Raw genomic sequence first — 19,794 nt, 5'->3', positions numbered from 1 at the left:
GGACACAAATATTTAGGTCGACTCAGCTAGTCGATATATGGCGATCGGTATATTAAAAGGTAGGTCTAGCACCAATATATCGCGGCGTTACTAGCTCTTGGGACCGCGCAAAGCTATAATAGGGTATAAAAATCATCTCGACAGTATATATTTTCGGAAGTTGCGTTACTTCCCGATACAAATTTTCCGAGTTTTTAGGATCTTATTTTTATAGAAAAATCTCTTATATACTTTCATTAATATGAAATACCTCTGGAGTGGACCTGGAAACCTTGAAAATACTATAATTCAATAGAAGACCTCTGAGTACAAGATCTCTAAAGAATCATTAGAAAAAGTATATTCCATAGAACACATTGTAGTAAAACTCTCAAATGTCTTCTATTTTGTGTAAGACCTCTGAATGTATTTTAGAAGGCTTTCGAAGGGGTTCCATTATATTAGGGACTTCTGAAGGTTATCATATTCTATAGAAGATCTCTGAAGATTCTTATATTCTTTTAAATACCTATGAAGGGTTCTGTCTCAAAGGGTCTTCCATTCTATGGGAGATCTGCGATGGACGTTGTATTAATAGGAGACATCTGAAGGTTCTTCATTTTTGTAGAAGACTTCTGAAGGGTCTTCTGTCTTCTAGGGAAGACTCCTGAGAGGTCTTCTATCCTATAGACCTCTGAAGGGCTTCAAATATACATTTATTCTATAGATGACCTCTGAAGGGTCATTTGTTGTATAGCACTTCTGGAGAGTTTTCCAATTAGTGGAAGACCTCTGAATATATTTCAGAAGGATTTCGAAGGGGTTCCAATATATTAGGGACCTCCAAAGGATCTTTTATCTCTAAATGAACTAAAAAATTGACAGAAAACTTCTGAAGGTTATCATATTCTATAGAAGATCTCTGAAGATTGTTCTATTCTATAAAATACCTATGAAGGGTTCTGTCTCAAAGGGTCTTCCATTCTATGAGAGACCTTAGATGGAACTTTGTATTAATAGGAGACATCTGAAGGGTCTTTATTTTTATAGAAGACTTCTGAAGGGTCTTCTATTATAGGGAAGACCCCTGAGAGGTCTTCTATCCTATAGACCTCTGAAGGACTTCAAAGAGACTTCTATTCTATGGAGGAAGGGTGTTTTGTTTTACACCCCATATTTCTTTGGACCAAATCCGTTTCAGACAATTTGGAGTCGATTTACAAATGTCCGTCCGTGTGTCTGGCCGACTGGTGTGCACGATAACTCTCGAAGGGAGTAATCGATTTCATTAGGCGAATGGAATGAACCAAACTTTGCACAACCAATGTCGTTACCAAGCCTAGATGATGTCCGAAAATGGGACCCATTGGTACCTGTTGGTACTTCTTCTACAAACGGTAAATATTTTATTTTCGAAGCGAATTGAATAAACGATTTGATCAACATTAAGTGCAGAACCTTTTTAATGAAAACATATTCCTTAAAAAAGCGAATAGTAAACCCAGTGTGTCATTCTTAAGTCCTCCACAAACCATAGGCGGAGGGTATTTATTTGTCGGCAATACCGACAGACACTTTTCTACTTGCCATATAACCTCTGTAGAATGTTATTTTCTTTAAAATAAATCTGAAGGGTCTTCTACTCTATGGACCTCCAGATGGAAACCACCAGGAAAGTCTTAGATTTTACGAGGTTTATAGAGTCTTCGGTTCGATAGAAGACCTCAGAAAGATAGTATACGCTATGGTTTTCTATTCTAAAGAAGACTTTCCGCATATTATACCGTGGCGATGTTTTAATCGGCTCATAATTGAAAAATATTACATGTCGGCAATATCGACAGACACTTTTCTATCTGCTATATAACCTCTGTAGAATGCTATTTTCTTTAAAATAAATCTGAACGGTCTTCTACTCAATAGAATACATGTATGGTCCTCTAGATGGAAACCACCAGGAAAGTCTTAGATTTTACGGGGCTTATAGAGCCTTAAAATAAATCTGAAGGGTCTTCAACTCAAAAAAATACTTCTAAGGACCTCAGATGTAAACCACCAGGAAAGTCTTAGATTTTACGGGGCTATAGAGCCTTCTGTTCGATAGAAGACCTCTGAAAGATCGTCATGCTATGGTTTTCTATACTACATAAGATTTTCGGTTCAGAATTGTAAATTTTTATATAGAATTTTACATCTCCATAGGCCTTAATAGGTTCTGCATAGCTTAGTATATTATTTTACGGTTTTCCATAGTCGAATGTCTTCTATTATGAAAAATCCTTAGAAAATCATGTGCGGAATAGTAGATCGTTAGTCGTTTAAATTCTCCTAAAATTTTTGGGGTTTAAAATTCAATTTTTGCAATTATATATTAAAATGTTCGTTGGCATACTTTGCAGTTTAACTCATCCTTTGTTTTATTTTACAGATGTCGATTTTGTTATTGTTTTATATGTCCTTTATTATTCATTTTTATGAGGCCATGTGAGAATTGGGTGTCGGTATGTTTTGTGATCGTTTATGGTGTTAGTGTCTGTTTGGAGACTCGGTTAGTTTAGCTTTAACAAACAGACACACACACAAACACTCAACGGTAGACAGACATGTGGAATAGATTATTTTATAGTTTGTGGTCCGACACAACTATCCAGACATACACCTGCATACATACCTACATATTATTCAAACATATATAAAAGTTAACAACATATTATACGACAATCACTTATGAAGAGACACTATCTTTTTTTGTTTGTTTGTCACAGAGAAGGTGTATCGTACATTTCACCTGTTATGTTGGTTTATATTACACTCTCACACACGCACTCATACAAACACACGGAGGAATAATAGTCGCGGTTCATATAATGTGTCGCTGTAACAAAAAGGACTCTCCGCATATGGTTTTGTTGGTTACATTGTATCTGCATTGTTTTCTAGGTTGTATATTTCTATGTGGTATTTTGTCTACTTGTTGTTGTGGTTGTTGGTGTTGTTGTAACCATTTTTTTGTTGTCTACAGGGATGTCTGTGTGTGTGTCGCGTTAGTTGTGACTATGACACGAGGAGACACCTCGTTGTTTCTATGCAGTCGTTCATCGTTCATCCATTTGTATATTTCCTTATGAGTGTTGCACTACTTACCTTTTTTATGAAATGAAGGGATACATGACTGCATGCAGCTATGCACTTTATAGTTAGGGGTTAGTTAAAAAGGGTTATAACATACTGATTTGAAAAAATACGCGACATATAAATTGGTTGAATCGAAAATCTGCTTAAATATAAATGATCTGCAAATCGATCTTCAATTTTCTACACAATACTTAGTGGTATGTCAAACCACAATCAAATCGGTAAAATACTAGTTTCAAATCAGTAAGGAAAGTTGTAAAGTCGGACTGGGCCGACTATATGATACCCTTCACCACTATGGGTACATGCAAGACATATTAATATCTACAATATCCTGTTGATATAGAAATTTCGCATACATTAGTCGGGACCTAATTCGGTACTCTGTGCAAAATTTTGCTTTAGTCGGACCACTATTGGGAGTTCGGTGCACTATTTATATTAAATCGGACGAAACTATAAATCGGAGCTATATCTAAATCTGAACCGATTTCAACAAAACTTGGCATATAACTATCTAGACCTAATTCAATACTCTATGCAAAATTTTGTCTCAATCGGATTACTATTGGGAGTTTGGTGCATCAATGCCAAATTTCATCCAAATCGGATCAAAAATTGGACCTGTACTTTGTTAACAAAACTACATGAACGGACGGACGGACGGACGGACGGACATGCATAAATCGACTCAGAAAGTGATTCTATGCATATTCTCAAAAGGAACCATGGGTCTGTCTCGATTTGTTTGCCTGTTACAAACATACGCACAAAGACACAATACCCTGTACCACAGTGTGGTGAAGGGTATAAAAAGGGGGTTATATGGGGACTCCCCCAAAAAGGGGCGAATATTAATAATTTTTGCGAGAGAGGTTTGTTACTATATACGACTACAAAAAACCAAATTACAAAGAATTTGGTTGAAAAACCCGCTCAAGAACCCCAAAATACCGCAAATTGGGGGGTACCCTTATATGGGGGCTACCCGAAAAAATTGACCTATATTTATAATTTATAATGGAGAGATTTGCTACCTTATAAGAACTCGACGTACTAAATTACAGTCAATTCGGACGAAAAATACGATCAGAAACCCCAAAATACCAAAAATTTGTGGGTGCCGTGATATGGGGACTACCAGAAAAACTGGACCTATATTTATAATTTTAAGTGGAGTAATTTGGTACCCAATAAGAACCTAATGTACAAAATTTCAGAGAATTCAGTTATAAAACGAGCTTAAGAACCCCACAATCCCGAAAATTGGGGGTACCCTTATATGGGGACCATCCGAAAAATTGGACCTATATTTATAGTTTTTAGTAGGGAGATTTGTTACCCAATAAGAACTCAAATTACCAAATTTCTGCCCAAATTACCGAAAATTGGGGGTACACTTATATGGGGACTATCCGAAAAAATGGACCTATATTTATAATTTTTAGTAAGGAGATTTACTACCCAAAAGTAACTTAAAGTACCAAATTTCAGCGAATTAAGTCAAAAAACGCGCTAAATACCCTAAAATACCGAAAATTGGGGGGTAACCTTATATGGGAGCAATGCCTAAACGTGGACCGATTTTCTCCAATTTCAATAGGGTTCGTCCTTGGCCCAATTAAGTGACCTGTGCTAAATTTCATTCAAATCGGATCATAAATGCGACCTGTACTTTGATATCAAAAATACATGGACGGACGGACGGACAGACGGACATGCATAAATCGACTCAGAAAGTGATTCTATGCATATTCTCAAAAGGAACCATGGGTCTCGATTCTTTTTGCCTGTTACAAACATATGTACAAAGACATAATACCCTGTACCACAGTGTGGTGAAGGGTGTAAAAATATTAATCAGAAGGAGTGGACCAACTTCGGACTTGATCTAGGCTTGGTAAAGGTAACAGCTTTTACAGTTTTGTTCAAACCGGAGATTCCTCTCGCCTAATATTTAATTTATATAATGGGTAGAGATAATAGGTTTGTTTGGTTTGGTTCAAATCGGACATTACATACGTCTAATATTGGAGCTACCAGAAGGAGTGGACCAATTGGTGCCATATTCAGACTTGAACAAGGCTTGCTAGAGATAATAAGTTGTACAATGTTGGCTCAAATCGGATAATTTGTTCGCCTGATATTATAAAATTATTTTCACACTTTTGACCATTTTTCACACTTTTGACCATTTTGTGGAGGAGGTACCAGGAGAAATGGGCCGATATTTCCTTTTTTTCGAACTTGAACTAAATTTGGAAGAAATATTACAATTTGCATAGTTTGGATTGGTTAATCCGTTCGAGTTTTGTTGTTCCCACTAGCCATCCGGAAAGAAAGACGGACATACATTCGATCGATTCCAAATTGTCTAAAACGGATTTGGTTCAAAGAAACATGGGGCTAAAAACAATATTTCGATGAGGCACATGTCTGCCGTAGCAAAGTGTGTATAAACTCTATTAGCCATATGGCTGAGGGTAATACCAGATGATATGCCATCTGGCCTAGGCAACACTAAGTAGCCGTTGTACATTTTACACCATAACTATTACCAGAAACTGATAGTTCTCTGGACTCTGGGATTGTGTTGATCGTTGGCACATTCTTCAATATATTTTATATTTAAAAAATACTTGGCATCCATTCCACATTTTGTGTTTTTCCTTTTTCCATAACCCTATTATTATATCCTTATAATCACATGTATATATATGCATACATATGTGTAACTATGTCATAAATGTAAATAGAATATAAGTTTCATTTAGTTTACACAGTTCATTTACCTTAAGATTACCTAAATTTTGTTGCCGCTGTTGTTGTTCTTCTTCCATTTTATTAGTTTTCTATTATATTTCATGAAGTTCTTTTCCTCGAACTCCACTGCCGCCTACACCTTAACTCCTATCATGCATATCTTATACACATATCTATTGGGAGTTTACTGTCAATGTTCTATATGTGTGTCACCTTAACGGATATCCTTTTAGATATATAGCAGATACTCGGTTCGTTCACACAGGCATTGTTAACCCACAAATACAATTTAAGTGCTAGAACAACTCATAATTTATTTAAAGAGATTTTTTGTGCCTTTAATATGAAGTTAAATTTATGAACTCTTTTCTTTTGTCTCCTTGCAGGTATATCTATTGTCTATTTGACTTTATTGCTATAACTATTTTTGAGTAAGTATTAAAAAATTGTCTATAAATTATTGATTAATAATATGCCTTGACATATGAAATTATATATCAAGGACTGGAATTTGCGGTTAAATTCAAATCATTGAATTTGCATAGGAATTCGTAAATTGTACTATACTATAATACTATAATAGTTCGAGACAATTACTGTTCGTAATAATAATATTAAGTCAGTGAAATTATTTAATTTAGCCATCACCAGTAAAAATCTGTCGTTTGGACAAGGGATAAATTCATGTTCAATGAAAATTTTAAATTATTTGTTTTTATAAAAATGTTAATAGAATAAAAATCTAGACCCACGACTAAAGAAAATAGGGTTTGTTCGATACTGATTCTAATGTATATTTTTTGGGAATATTGTATTTTTAGAAACGTGCCGACTTTCAAAGTAGTTTTTCTTTTGTGCAAATCCTTCTACCTATGACTATCTGCCTTCTAAACAAAATACAGGTGACTAAGGGTCATATTAAAACTGTAAGCAAATTCATCAAGTTGGTGCACTTCTTTCGCTCCCATGTGGAACTTTCAATTGGTATTACTAAGCTCTTGTACCCACACCCATGGCGTTTCCATAATTTGTCACCAATAACGACTCTTGAAAGCATTATTGACTTGCTACTAAGGGAAGTAAAAATACGTTTGGTTAGGTCTGATCCAACTTTTGTTTTCCTCGACCTGACCATAGATGATGCTCGAGATTATAATAAAATTTATGTTAAATATAATTTTTTTGAGGTAACTTGGAACTGAAAGACTATACTGCCATCAAAACTAATGGAAAGAGTAGATAAACTTTTTGTAATAGTTAAAAATTGACGATAACGTTGTATGCGATAATCTTAGGCTTAACCTATACCGAAAACCCCAAAAGCGTGGACTAATATTAATAAGGCATGGTAGAATATACAATCCTCAAACTACTGCAAAGTTAGATTATATAGTGTAGAAATTAGCGAATATTTGTGGATATAATTATATGAGGGCTATGCCTAATTAATGACCGACATATGTCAATTTCGAACCCAAAATGTATACCCTTCACCACACTGTGGTACGGGGTATTATGTCTTTGTGCATATGTTTGTAACAGGCTAAAGGAAACGAGATAGACACATGGTTCCTTTTGAGAATATGCATATAATTACTTTCTAAATCTATTTATGCATATCCGTCCGTCTGTAGATGTTAAATTGTAAACAAAGTATAGGTCGCATTTATAATCCGGTTTGGATGAAAGTTGGCATAGGTCACTTGTTTGGCTCAAGGACGAACCCTATTGAAATTGGGAAAAATCGGTTTGGATTTAGATATAGCTCCCATATATATTTTCGTCCGATTTAATGTAAATGGTGTACCAAAGTCCCTATATATATTTCGATTTGCTCGAAATTTGGCACAGCGTACGGAATTAGGTCTATTGTAATGTGTGCTAAGTTTCCAAAAGTACCAAAGTCCCTATATATATTGGATTTGAAAATCGGTTCAGAATGATGTGTGCTAAGTTTCGTCTGATTTTCTGTAAATGGTGTACCACAGTCCTTATATATCTTTCGATTTGCACGAAATTTGGTACAGCTTACGGAATTAAGTCTAGAGTGATGTGTGATAAATTTCGTGAAAATCGGTTCAGATTTAGATTTAGCTCCCATATATAGTCTAGTCCGATTTTATGTAAATGGTGCACCAAATTCTCTGAATATGGAAATGGTGCACCAAAAGTACCAAAGTCGATATATATCTTTCGATTTGCACGCAATTTGGTATAGCGTACTGAATTGAGCCTAGAATGCTGTGTGATTAGTTTCGTGAAAATCGGTTCAGATTTATATATAGCTTCCATATATATTTTCCTTCGATTTTATGTAAAGGGTGCACTAAATACCCAAAGTTTGTACGATTTACATATAATTTTGTTGAAATCGATTCAGATTTAGATATAGCTCCCATTTGTATGTTCGTTGGAGATTAGGTAAATGTTGCACCGGTTGACACGAAGCGTATTAATGGTCCTGTTGAATATACCCAATGTGGTGAAGGGTATCATAAAGTCGGCCCTGCCCGACTTTACTACTTTCCTTACTGGTTTTGGTTTGTGTCTCAATACTTTCCTCCAGGAGGTATTATTATATGGGCCGAAATGCCGGCCGATATATTTCATGATCGTCAGGTTAGAGTTTTTTTTATCACGATTTCCTTAGAAAGCAGAATGATTACAACCGATGGCTAAATCGTCTGAAAAGCTCCCTCAAGAACTCCAAATATCGAAAATTGGGCGGTACCCTTATATGTGCGCTATGCCTAAACCTGGACCGATATAGCCCATCTTCGAACTTGACCTACCTGCAAACAAAAGACGACTCTATGCTACATGTTGGCTATCTATCTCAATTTTTCAGAATATAACGTGATTGCAACAGACGGGCGGAGTGCTTATATACAAAGTCTTCATAAAAAAATTAATATCGAGAATGGGAGGTTCCCTTAATTGGACTACTAACGCTTTTGTAGTTGCTTTGGATAGAACCCCCATTTAGAGTCCACGGCGCCTCGTCCGCGGAAACTGTAAATATATTATGATTATTATTATGGAAAAGTCCACTCCCTTTATATAGGGTGTCCTAAATATTTTTTTAAAAAAGGTTCAATGTTTCATACAGTAATGGATTTTTCCATTGGACCTTTTTAAAAAAAATATCACGTTCTAGCTGATACACCGAAATGACAGTAATTAAGCATTTCGGGACCTTGGAAGGCAAGAAACATTTATGATATATGTTCCGAATTTTTTAACATAGTCTTCATAAAACGGTCATGTATAGTTTCGGTTTGCTCAATGTCATAGACCAACTTCTCCACCTGAGTATCTCCAGTTTGGTATTTAGAAAGGAACCCGAAATCTTTATTGGACCCTTTTGGACCTCTACAGTATCAAAAACAGTATCACTATCTCTATATCGATGTCAGTAGACATAGTCGGATAAACACAAAAATAAACACATTTCAACATTTAAATCTGTTGGTTCTTTGGCCTATAATAGCATTAATGGAAATTTGACCATTCAAACTTTTCTTATTTTGAACTTATAAATTCAATCATCGGTTCTTGGCGTTGGTTTGTATTCTATGAGAGGGTGGTCGTTTTTTATTCAATTATAAAACAAAAATAAAACACAACTTTGACAATTTTGTTCTTATTCTTAGTTTTTTCTGATGACCAAACAATGCAAATTAAATAAAAAGTATTTGTCAAAAACTTTGAATTTTTGAAATTTTTTTTCTTTCCAAGAATTGTTGTTGTCTCTGTGTTTAAAGCTGGCTACCCTGCTAACGGGTGGGGTGGTGGTCATTTGCACTTGGAGGTGTTCTTTGGGTCACGTACTGGCCGTAAACTAAATACAACAACAACAATAAAAATAAAAAATACATGCATGCATCATTTACAAATATGTATGTGTGTATTTCGAATACATCAATTTGCCAAACCACTGTGCGAGTATTGAATTATTTGTTTTGTTTGCTTTGGTGGTTAGGTTTGCAGCTGCTGCTTTTCTTGTTGTTGTTAACTTTTAATTTCTATTTATTTGTTGTGTTTAATGATTTTAACGCCAACTCTCGTAAATATTTACGTGAATTTCGATTTAAACTATTCAGTTTGTGGTTATAGCTTCTGCTGCTTTGGTTGCCGTCGTTGTTGTTTTTTGGTTTTTGTTGTTTCTTCTTGAATGTCAAACTCAATGCGTTGTGGTTACAGCGCTGCAGCTGGAACTGCTGCTGCTCTTGCCGCAGTTACTGCTTTTGCTAAAATTCCTAATTAAAATTCATTTGAATTTGTTGATATTTGTTGAGATAGTCAACAATTGCCGCCGCTGCTACCGCATTGTCGGCAAGTGTCGCTCCAAAAGAGGTGACTATAACATCGAAATGACATTGACTTTGTCCTTAACAGCAAATTTTTGGTTGGGTTTCACTTGGCTATTGTTGTGTCATATCTATGGTTTATGGTTAACAAATCGAATAATATTATTAATTTTTATTAACATTGATGTGCCTACTTGTGGTTAGTAATTTAATTGGATGTTGAATTCTGAACAAATTATGAACTACATATAGACAAGTCCAAAAGTGGCAGTCGGGGTTGCCGACAGGTGGGTGTAGTAAAGTCGGACGGGGACGATTATATGATACCCTTCACCACTTTGGGAATATTCAGCACATGGAATCCTAACAGACGTCGCATTTTTGAAGGCCCATTAACATGAAATTAAACATGTCATTCTGCAACCTATACTAAATTTTGGTCAGATATAGAGTTGCTTCTTACAATGGGACAAAATTATGTAAATACATTTAAAGCAAAATATCGAAATTTAAACCGATTTCATCAAATCTTGTCACAGGTTAGGTTACACTTACTTCAATATGTTTTTTGCATTCGGCCACATTTTAAGTTCTTCATTAATTTATAAATCCAAATTTCGTGCAAATCGAAGGATATATAGGGACTTCGGTGCACCATGTGCATAAAATCGGACGAAAATATATATGGCAGCTATATCTAAATCTGAACAGAGTTTCACGAAATTTAAAACACATCTTCCTAGACTTAATTCAGATATCGCAAGATATATAGGGTATCTGTTGCACCATTTAAATAAAATCGGACGAAAATATATATGGGAGCTATATCTAAATCTGAGCCTATTTTCACGAAATTTAACACACATCTTTCTAGACTTAATTCAATACGCTATGCCAAATTTCGTGCAAATCGAAGGATACATAGGGACTTTGTTGCACTATTTACCTATAATTAGACGAAAATATATATGGGAGCTATATCTAAATCGGAACCGATTTTTCCCAATTTCAATAGGGTTTGTCCTTGGGCCAAATAAAAGAACGGTGCCAAATTTCATCCAAATCGGATCATAAATGCGACCTGTACTTTGTTAACAAATATACATGGACGGACGGACATGCATAAATCGACTTAAAAGTGATTCTATGCATATTCTCAAAAGGAACCATGGGTCTATATCGATTCCTTTTGCCTGTTACAAACATATGCACAAAGACATAATACCCTGTACCACTGTGTGGTGAAGGGTATAAAAATAGGTGGGAACCGTCGGAACCACCTTCTGACTTGATACAGGCTGGGTAAAGATAGGTTGTGTAACGTTTGGTTCAATTCGGACATTCCATTCCATTGACCCCTTGTGAGGTAACTGAAGCAGTTGATCAATGGGTCCCATCTTAATAATGGCGTTTGCAAGAATCGATTCAAATCGGATAGTCCGTTCTCATGATATTATAAAAATAGTTTTCAGCAAAAATTTGACCATTTTGTGGGGGAGGTACCAGAAGGAGTGGAACGCCCCATCTTCGAGCTTGAACGAAGTTTGGAAGAAACATTACGATGTTACGATGAAAGTTGGGTGAAATCGGTTACACCCTTCGAGACTTATCGAGTTGGTCCGTATCAAAGTGTACAATACCCTTATTAGCAATGGGCTGAGGGTATAATTAGCCATATGAAACACTAGAAAGTTAATTTCATGGTTTTGGGGTATGGTCCATAACCATGCTGATGGAAATCCTCCGGCGGAAACATGTTAATGTCAGACATATTAAGGTTTAAAATCAATCATTCGGATCTAAAAACTATTATTTAATATATTAAAATGTAATATAACTTGGAGTTTATACCCTGAAAACGACTAAAAACGTGGGATAATATTCTAGTTAATGCTATTAGTACACACCCTAGCCTCGATCCTTTCCTCAAAACATGTAACTATTTTATTACACGCCAATTTTGATTCCAGTTGAGCGAAGAAATAATTATCTGTGCTACAAATGCATTTTTATTGCCCCATTTTCCTTCTTTTTTCTCTTTTTGTAAGTAAATTCTATGGAGCTAAATACTCAAAAGTCCATTCCGGTTAATCAATGTCGTCCGTTGTTTAAAATTCAATAAATCCAACCCTTATTATAGATTATCATACCAACTATATGGTAGTTTGCCCTTTTCAAATTCATTCGCTCATTTATTTCCTTTCCGGCTACGAACACAATAGCAGCAACCCCAAACCCCACCCATTACCATTATCTTTATATTGCATATCCCTCCAAATGCTGAACATTCGACTACACAACTACACATGCAATCGTATTTTATTTAGAATAATAATATCATGTCGCAAGACTAACATTTTCAGGACATGCAACAACGAGTGGGTGGACGAATGTGTAACCATTCTTTGAAAAGGATATGCTGTGCATTTAATATAAAAGCGAAGAAATTCAATGTCATGTTCATATGTTTAGAGAATATGGAGTGAAAAGAGCATTTTAAATGTCGTTGTGTTTCAAGTGCATGTAGAGAATAACATACATGCGAACATTTGAACATGCAAATGGAGAGCAGCAGCAGCCCCCTAAAAAATGGGGCCAACATGTGAAATATTAAATACATTGAGGCGGAGGAGAACGACGACGATGAAAACAATTTTCAATTTAAAAATCTGTTTGGTAAAAAGAATAAAATGAGAATATGGTTAGGGGAAGAATATACAGAAATATTTCTAAAGGCACTTTTTATTAAGCTTTTTATATACGACAATTTAATGTCAATCATGATTGAATAGTTGTTAAATTAGTAGCACATATATGGGAATTTGGTCAGAATGGGATCATATCATATTTTTAGTTTAGACAATTACCGTTAGATGGCTCCTCGAGTATATAGCATAGATCTGAACCAGATGAATTGTAGTTGCAACCCTGTGATCGATAGCAAAGCCACTACATGCCGCCTAACGGTCATTTTGTGAACTAAAATGTAATATGATACCGTTTTGATCGAATCCCCATATTCTACCTACTTTTCTTCTTGTTTGTTAAGAAATCCATAACCAAACATCAAGAAAGAAGCCATAGGCCAAATTTTATATTCCCAATACAGAAGTGGATTTTATGTGTTGATTCCCAAAATTCTTTATTCTTGAAAAAATCAAGATTATCGAGTATTTTTTTCTTTATCAGAGTCCATCATTTAAAATTTCCATTTTATATGAAATTGTGCCAAATATTCTCTCACTCCATATGAACGCGGCTCTAAGGCCTTTTTTGAATTTGCATGTATGTATGTAGTTATTGCTGGCTGGCTACCAACATGAATTATGCAACAAAACCTTTCAACAAAACTACAATAAAATGTTAAATGTTCGAAAACTAAGAATAAACGAAATGTATTGTTGTAGAAGAAAAAGTTTTTTTGTTTTGTTTTTTTTTTTTAAATCAAACATGCGAAAATGTTTAACGAATTCAAAAGAGCGGCAGTGGTGGATACCTTGACATGAAAATGTGTAGGAAAAACAATGGAAATCATCAGAAAACAAAAGGGTGTGGGAAAATTTATACATTCAGACACATAAGTAGAAAGCGAGAAGCTACATAGAGAGAATAAAATTGAGAATAATATATTAAAAATATGTAAAATTCGACCTAGTTTGACCTTTTATACCTTTGATCAATGTGCAACAGTATAAAGTCTTGTTAAATAAATTGGATTGGTTTTATTTTAAAATAAAAACAATTCATCGCTATTATTATTCGAAATTTTATATAGAGAAGGGTTTTTAGGCTTGGGACAACAACTAAAAATTTCTATATACTCCACCCTCACGGTGAGCTCATTACAACTATGTTATATCTTTTTATATATCCTATTTTTGATGTGTGATGATGATGAGACGGTACATGATTTTAACAATGATTAGTCTTCGAATTTCCCGAAAACTTCAGGAAAAAATTATAGTGTACTCATGTTCCGAAGGCGGCTAATTTGTTTCGAAGTGCCTTTTCCACGAACAAATTTCGCTGGGTTTGAGAACATGCTGCCTACGTGTTTATGGGACAATGCGGACAGCACCAACTATGGTTTTGGATACTATATAATGTAGACATCCAATTTATATCCAAATAAAATATGCCGCAACATATGGTACATACTATAGATCGAATCTTAATTAGAAATAAATTGACAGGACTGGAACTTTTTTAACAAATACTGAATATATAACACCCGCCGTCAGATCACAATACGATACTACAGATGAAGTTTTGAGCTTGTACGAATCATAAAGATTTCGAATCACACAGGAATAACAGACAATGAGAAAACCAATCTACTCGCCTGAAATGTTACTGACCGACAAGCAGACATAATTACAAGTGAAAAATGTGTTATGTTCGGCCGGGTCGAACTTTGGATACCCTCCACCATAGGTATATTGAAAGGTACTTGAAATGAAAATATAGGGAACATACCAAAAAGTGAACCTATACCGACAGTTCTACAAACCGATTAATGTAAACAATTATGTACACCAAATAAAAATGTCAACCCTTTTTTAATAGGTATATTTCATAGAATCTGAAAACCCCAAAATGTGGACCGATATTGATTACGCATGGTAGAGTGAAACACGTGTATAAAATCCTCAAACTACTAAGTTATATGAGACTATGCCTTAAAGGATGGGACCAAAATTGATTACCTAGCTAGGAATTAGCGAATATTTGGGGTTATTATATGAGGGACTATGCCTAATTCATGACCGAAATGGCTCAATTTCGAACCCAATATTTTAGTTTCGTATCTCAATTCTTTCCTTCGGGAGGTATTATTGTGTGGGAGGGATGCCTAAATGCTGGCCGATATATTTCATCATCCTCAGATTCGAGTTATTTTTTTATCAAGATATGGCTAAATCGTCTTAAAACTCCATACAATGTAGGGTAAACTCTGAGTAAAGAATATCATCCATAGTATGATGGAATACAGGTATATAAGGACAACCACAACACATGGAACAAATCCGATAACTATATTAATATAAAATAGGGGTTATATGGAGACTACCCCTAAATGGGAAGAATATTAATAATTTTTGGTAAGGAGATTTTTTACCATATACCACTAGAATGCCAAACTACAGCGAATTCGGTTGAAAAAAGCGCTCAAGAACCTCAAAATACCGAAAATTGGGGTAACCCTTATATGATGGCTACCAGAAAAAATAATTTTAGTGGAGAGGTTTGCTACCGAATAAGAACTCAAAGTACCGAATTATAGCCAAAAATGCGGTCAAAACCCCCAATCTACTGAAAATTGAGGGGTACCGTTATATGGGGGGTACCAAAAAAGTGGACCAATATTGATAACTTTTAGTGGAGATATTTGATACCCAATCCGAATCCAATGTACCAAATTTCAGCGAATTCGGTTGAAAAACGCGTTCAAGAACCTCAAAATACCGAAAATAGGGGGGTATCCTTATATGGGAGCTATGCCTAAACATGAACCGATATAGCCTATCTTTGAACTTGTCCTGCCTGCAGGCAAAAGACGACTCTATTCTGGCAATCAATCTCAATTCGTTTGGATACTAGAGTGATTACAACAGACAGACGGACATGGCTATTTACGCTGATCCAGAATATTTATATTTTATAGTATCGGAAATGATTATTTCGATGTGTTACAACGGGAAAAAACGAATATACCCTCCATACTATGGTGGAGGGTATAAAAAGGAAAACAGATATTCTCACGGAGCGTCTCAGCCTGCAGGCTCATTTATTGATTTGAAACGTTTTTACATTTCTGATGCCACAGTCCAGCATTTACGACATAACTGACATGACTGAAAGACCTCACCTTGAGGTATACGAGTAGGCAGACCAATATCAAGTTGTTTCTTCAAACTTGTTTACTTTCTAAAGTGCACAAGAGGCCTTAACTGGTTTAAGTTTATGTCTTACTAACGCCTTTAACGCGCATTCGATTTGGGTGAACACCTTAAAGTAATAAATCGATATATACCTATTTTGATTCGGTCAAGTAAGAATCATGGGTACCCCAGCTCACACTATTTTTGAGATAATTCGGATGAGTATTACTCTGAAGCCGTACATACACAAAGTCCAATAATTATTTTTTTGAAATTCGTGATTGTACATTGAAACTTGAAGGAAAATTCAAAAAACACTCAAAATCGAACTTAACGATACATAAGGGACTCTTCATTGTGTATGCTTTCTCTTTAACTGGGTTGCCTCACCCTGTTTTTACCTATATTTTACATTAAAGTAGACACAGCTTCCACGAAAATAAACTTTGGAGGTCAATATCATGATCGGCTTTAGCTATGTTAAAAAATCAATATTACCAATATATATTAAGTAACAACCTCATAATATTGTAACAGGAAGTACTGTCCGAGAATTTTTAGTTCGGAACTCACACAGAAGGTCGGCAGAAGTATCAGGGTGGAAAGAACTAAATTCTCACCGGGCCGTCCATATAATTCCCTACTCTTCTTTAGGTATATGCAATAAATCATATTTTGGCCTTCAATTTGGAGTTCAATTTGTTTCCAAAACCAATATTTCTTGATCCATTCATAACTATTTTACCCTCCGCCAAAAGAGAGAGTGTATATTAAATAAGTCATTCCCTTTGTAAATCACGGAAGATTCGTCGTAGTCGCCATAATTTGTATATTCTTGATTAGAATAAAATTTTGTAACTCGGTCTGTCTATTGAAATCACGATATAGATCACAATATTAAAGATTGAGCGGTTCAAATGGGGCATATCGGCAACATTTGGACATGTCATCCTCTAGTTAATAGAGAACCGGTTATTTCGTAAATTCGTCCGATTCTCATAAATTTCAAAAGGGGTTGTCCTAGAGCCCATTCATAGGATAGTGAGAAATTTTACTGCAATTTGCAAAAGAAGTGTAACATGTTCTTTAATTATAAAAATTCACGTGCATACAGAAGGAATTTAATAAAATATATTTAAAAGTATGAACAGATGTATCGCGATTAAAATGTTATACCCAAATGCCCATAGATCTAATAATCTTATCACAGTGTGTTTTTGGCTATAAAAAATAAACTTTAGTGTCATTACATAATCATAAACCATTTTTTGTTTGATATATTTCAAAGGATATAAAACATTTCTAGAAATAGTCGAAACGGAAAACCACCCAATTTAAAAAAAAAGAGTTTTGCCGCATTTCCATGTCTTTCTCAACCGCCCAACCGTTCCCAAACAAACGGGGTGTAATGTCTAATGATTTATGGTCGGCAATTTTGTTTGAAGAGGAACAACATGCATGCAAAAAAGCCAAAAACAAAAATCACTTTACCATGTAAGAGAAAATCTTTTAAAAAATGCCATTAAACGCTTGGCACCATGTGTGTGCATGCATACACATAACCCAAATTTTCTGGTCAAATAAGAAGTAAATTGCTATCGTTTCAAAATAAAAAGAAAACCCAAAAAGAAGAGGAAGAAAATATGATTTACACATTGCTTCTTTCCTTCAATGTAATCTATCTTATCATTATCAAGATTGTCATCATTGTATTTTGACATATGTCAAAAGAAAGCATTTAGCCCACTTGTTTTTCTTTTTTTGTTGTGGATCATTAATAAATAAATGTTTGGGTATTAAAGAAAAACACCGCAAACATTTGATGGCATTACTGATATTGAAACGTGCAATGCCATTGTCATGTCGTTGTCAATGTCAGACCGGTGTCATCCAATAACCAGCCAACTGCTACTGTTGTTAATTCTTTGATTGATTTTGATATGCGGACTAACTTTCCTGGTTTTAACTTCCGTACCAGCATAAAATTTCACTTTTTATTATTTTGTAGAAGAAAAAAATGGCAATTAAAAAAGTGAATATTGGCCCATGAGGGGATCGAACCCGCGACCTTCGCGTTATTAGCACGACGCTCTAACCAACTGAGCTAATGGGCCTCGTTGCGTTATTCACACTATCCGTACATTGCTACGGAATCGACATAAAAATTCCGTTAGCCATGCTTAGGCAGTGGCAACTGTGTGTGCGTTTGGAAATTTTGATAAGAAATTCTAAAAATAAATTACGTGTATTTTTATTTGTAATCGGAACGTGGGATTTTAAATTATTCAAAGCACCTTTCAAAATTAATTTATAATGCGAACGGAAAATATGACAGGGTTCAATAATGTGTAATTTTAAGGCAAATAGAAGAAGCATTAGGAATGAATATGAAAAATGGGTTTTGAAAGAAAACATGACACTTTTCGGTATTTAGAGTCGTTTGCGTACAATGGGACAAATTTATGTAAATCGATTTATAGCATACTTGAAAATATATATGGGAGCTATATATAAATCTGAACCGGTTTTCCCCAAACATATCACACATAATTCTAGACCTAATTTAGTACGTCATGTCAAATTTTGTGCAAATCAAATTTGAAACACCATTTATATTAAATCGGACGAAAATATATATGGGAGCTATATCTAAATCTGGGCCAAATATATGAGCTGTGCCAAATTTGACCCAAATCGGATCCTAAATGCGACCTGTAGTTTGTTTACAATTTAACATGTCATTCTCTAAAGGAAACATGTGCCTATCTCGTCTCCTTGTGTATGTTACAAACATATGCACAAAGACATACTAACCTGTACCTGTAAAAAATATCTTTAAATTCAACCATCCACCAGGAAGTGGGTGTAAAAATCTAATTTTCAAATTGAGATAAAGTTTGATGAAGATATTACGATGTGCAGAGTTTTTACCAAAGCGGATATTCGTTTCGCATTATAAAATATTTACACATTTTCAAAACCTGGACCCTTTGTAGGGTAGGTAGCAGAAGGAGAGGGCCAATAATTCCCACTGTCGAACACGATATTATTTTAGTAAAAATGTTAGGTTATACAAAGTTTGGGTCAAAATAAACATATATATTGTTAAATTACACCATCCACGAAAGCGAGTAAATTTAAAACCTACAATAGGGGCTATATCAAATCTTTTTATTGAAAATGTGATCTAAGATATTTTAATCGGCGGTATATTTCTATGGAGTTATGTCAGAATATTAAGCTCTATTGAAGATTTTCTGAGACGAAATTACTTACACATCAAGAACTCGGAGTACCCAAACTACAACCACTATGAAAAATGCGCCTGGGACAATCAAAATCGTAAAAGTTGTGGACTATGCCAAAACATGGGCATAGCGTTGTTTAAACATAAAGAATCCAGAATGTTAAATTAACGCCATTTTCGTAAATATGGCCGTACAGATGTGTGGGGCCTTTGTAGAAAGGTGGACACATGCTGAAAATTTGCTGCCATCAAGAAGCTGGAATGCCAAATGTTGAGTGAGACATTTTAGAAGAAAACTTCTGTACAATAAGGGTTGCAAATATAGGTGAAAACAAATTTTTATTTAGGTGCATACTGTTCAATAATTTTAAGGTTACAGACGCAGGGCCTGGTTTCTTGGAGGGTGAGAAACACATTTACAAAGTATTTTTAATAAAGGCAAACTTTTTGAAATCCCCCATATAATTTTAGCAGCCGA

General features: G+C 35.0%; 1 non-coding gene across 1 annotated transcript; it reads right to left on the bottom strand.

Moving 5' to 3' along the window:
* Positions 1-18,109: 18,109 nt before the first annotated feature.
* Trnai-aau (transfer RNA isoleucine (anticodon AAU)) lies at positions 18,110-18,183 on the bottom strand. Its single transcript has one exon. It is a non-coding gene; the product is annotated as a tRNA-Ile (tRNA).
* Between the last annotated feature and the right edge of the window lie 1,611 nt (positions 18,184-19,794).

The sequence above is a fragment of the Musca vetustissima genome, unplaced genomic scaffold, assembly GCF_032173495.1.
Source record: "Musca vetustissima isolate MV318-11 ecotype Yass unplaced genomic scaffold, APGP_CSIRO_Mvet_v1 utg4689, whole genome shotgun sequence".
Classification (NCBI taxonomy): Eukaryota; Metazoa; Arthropoda; class Insecta; order Diptera; family Muscidae; genus Musca; species Musca vetustissima.
This window is presented reverse-complemented; position numbering and strand designations above follow the sequence as displayed.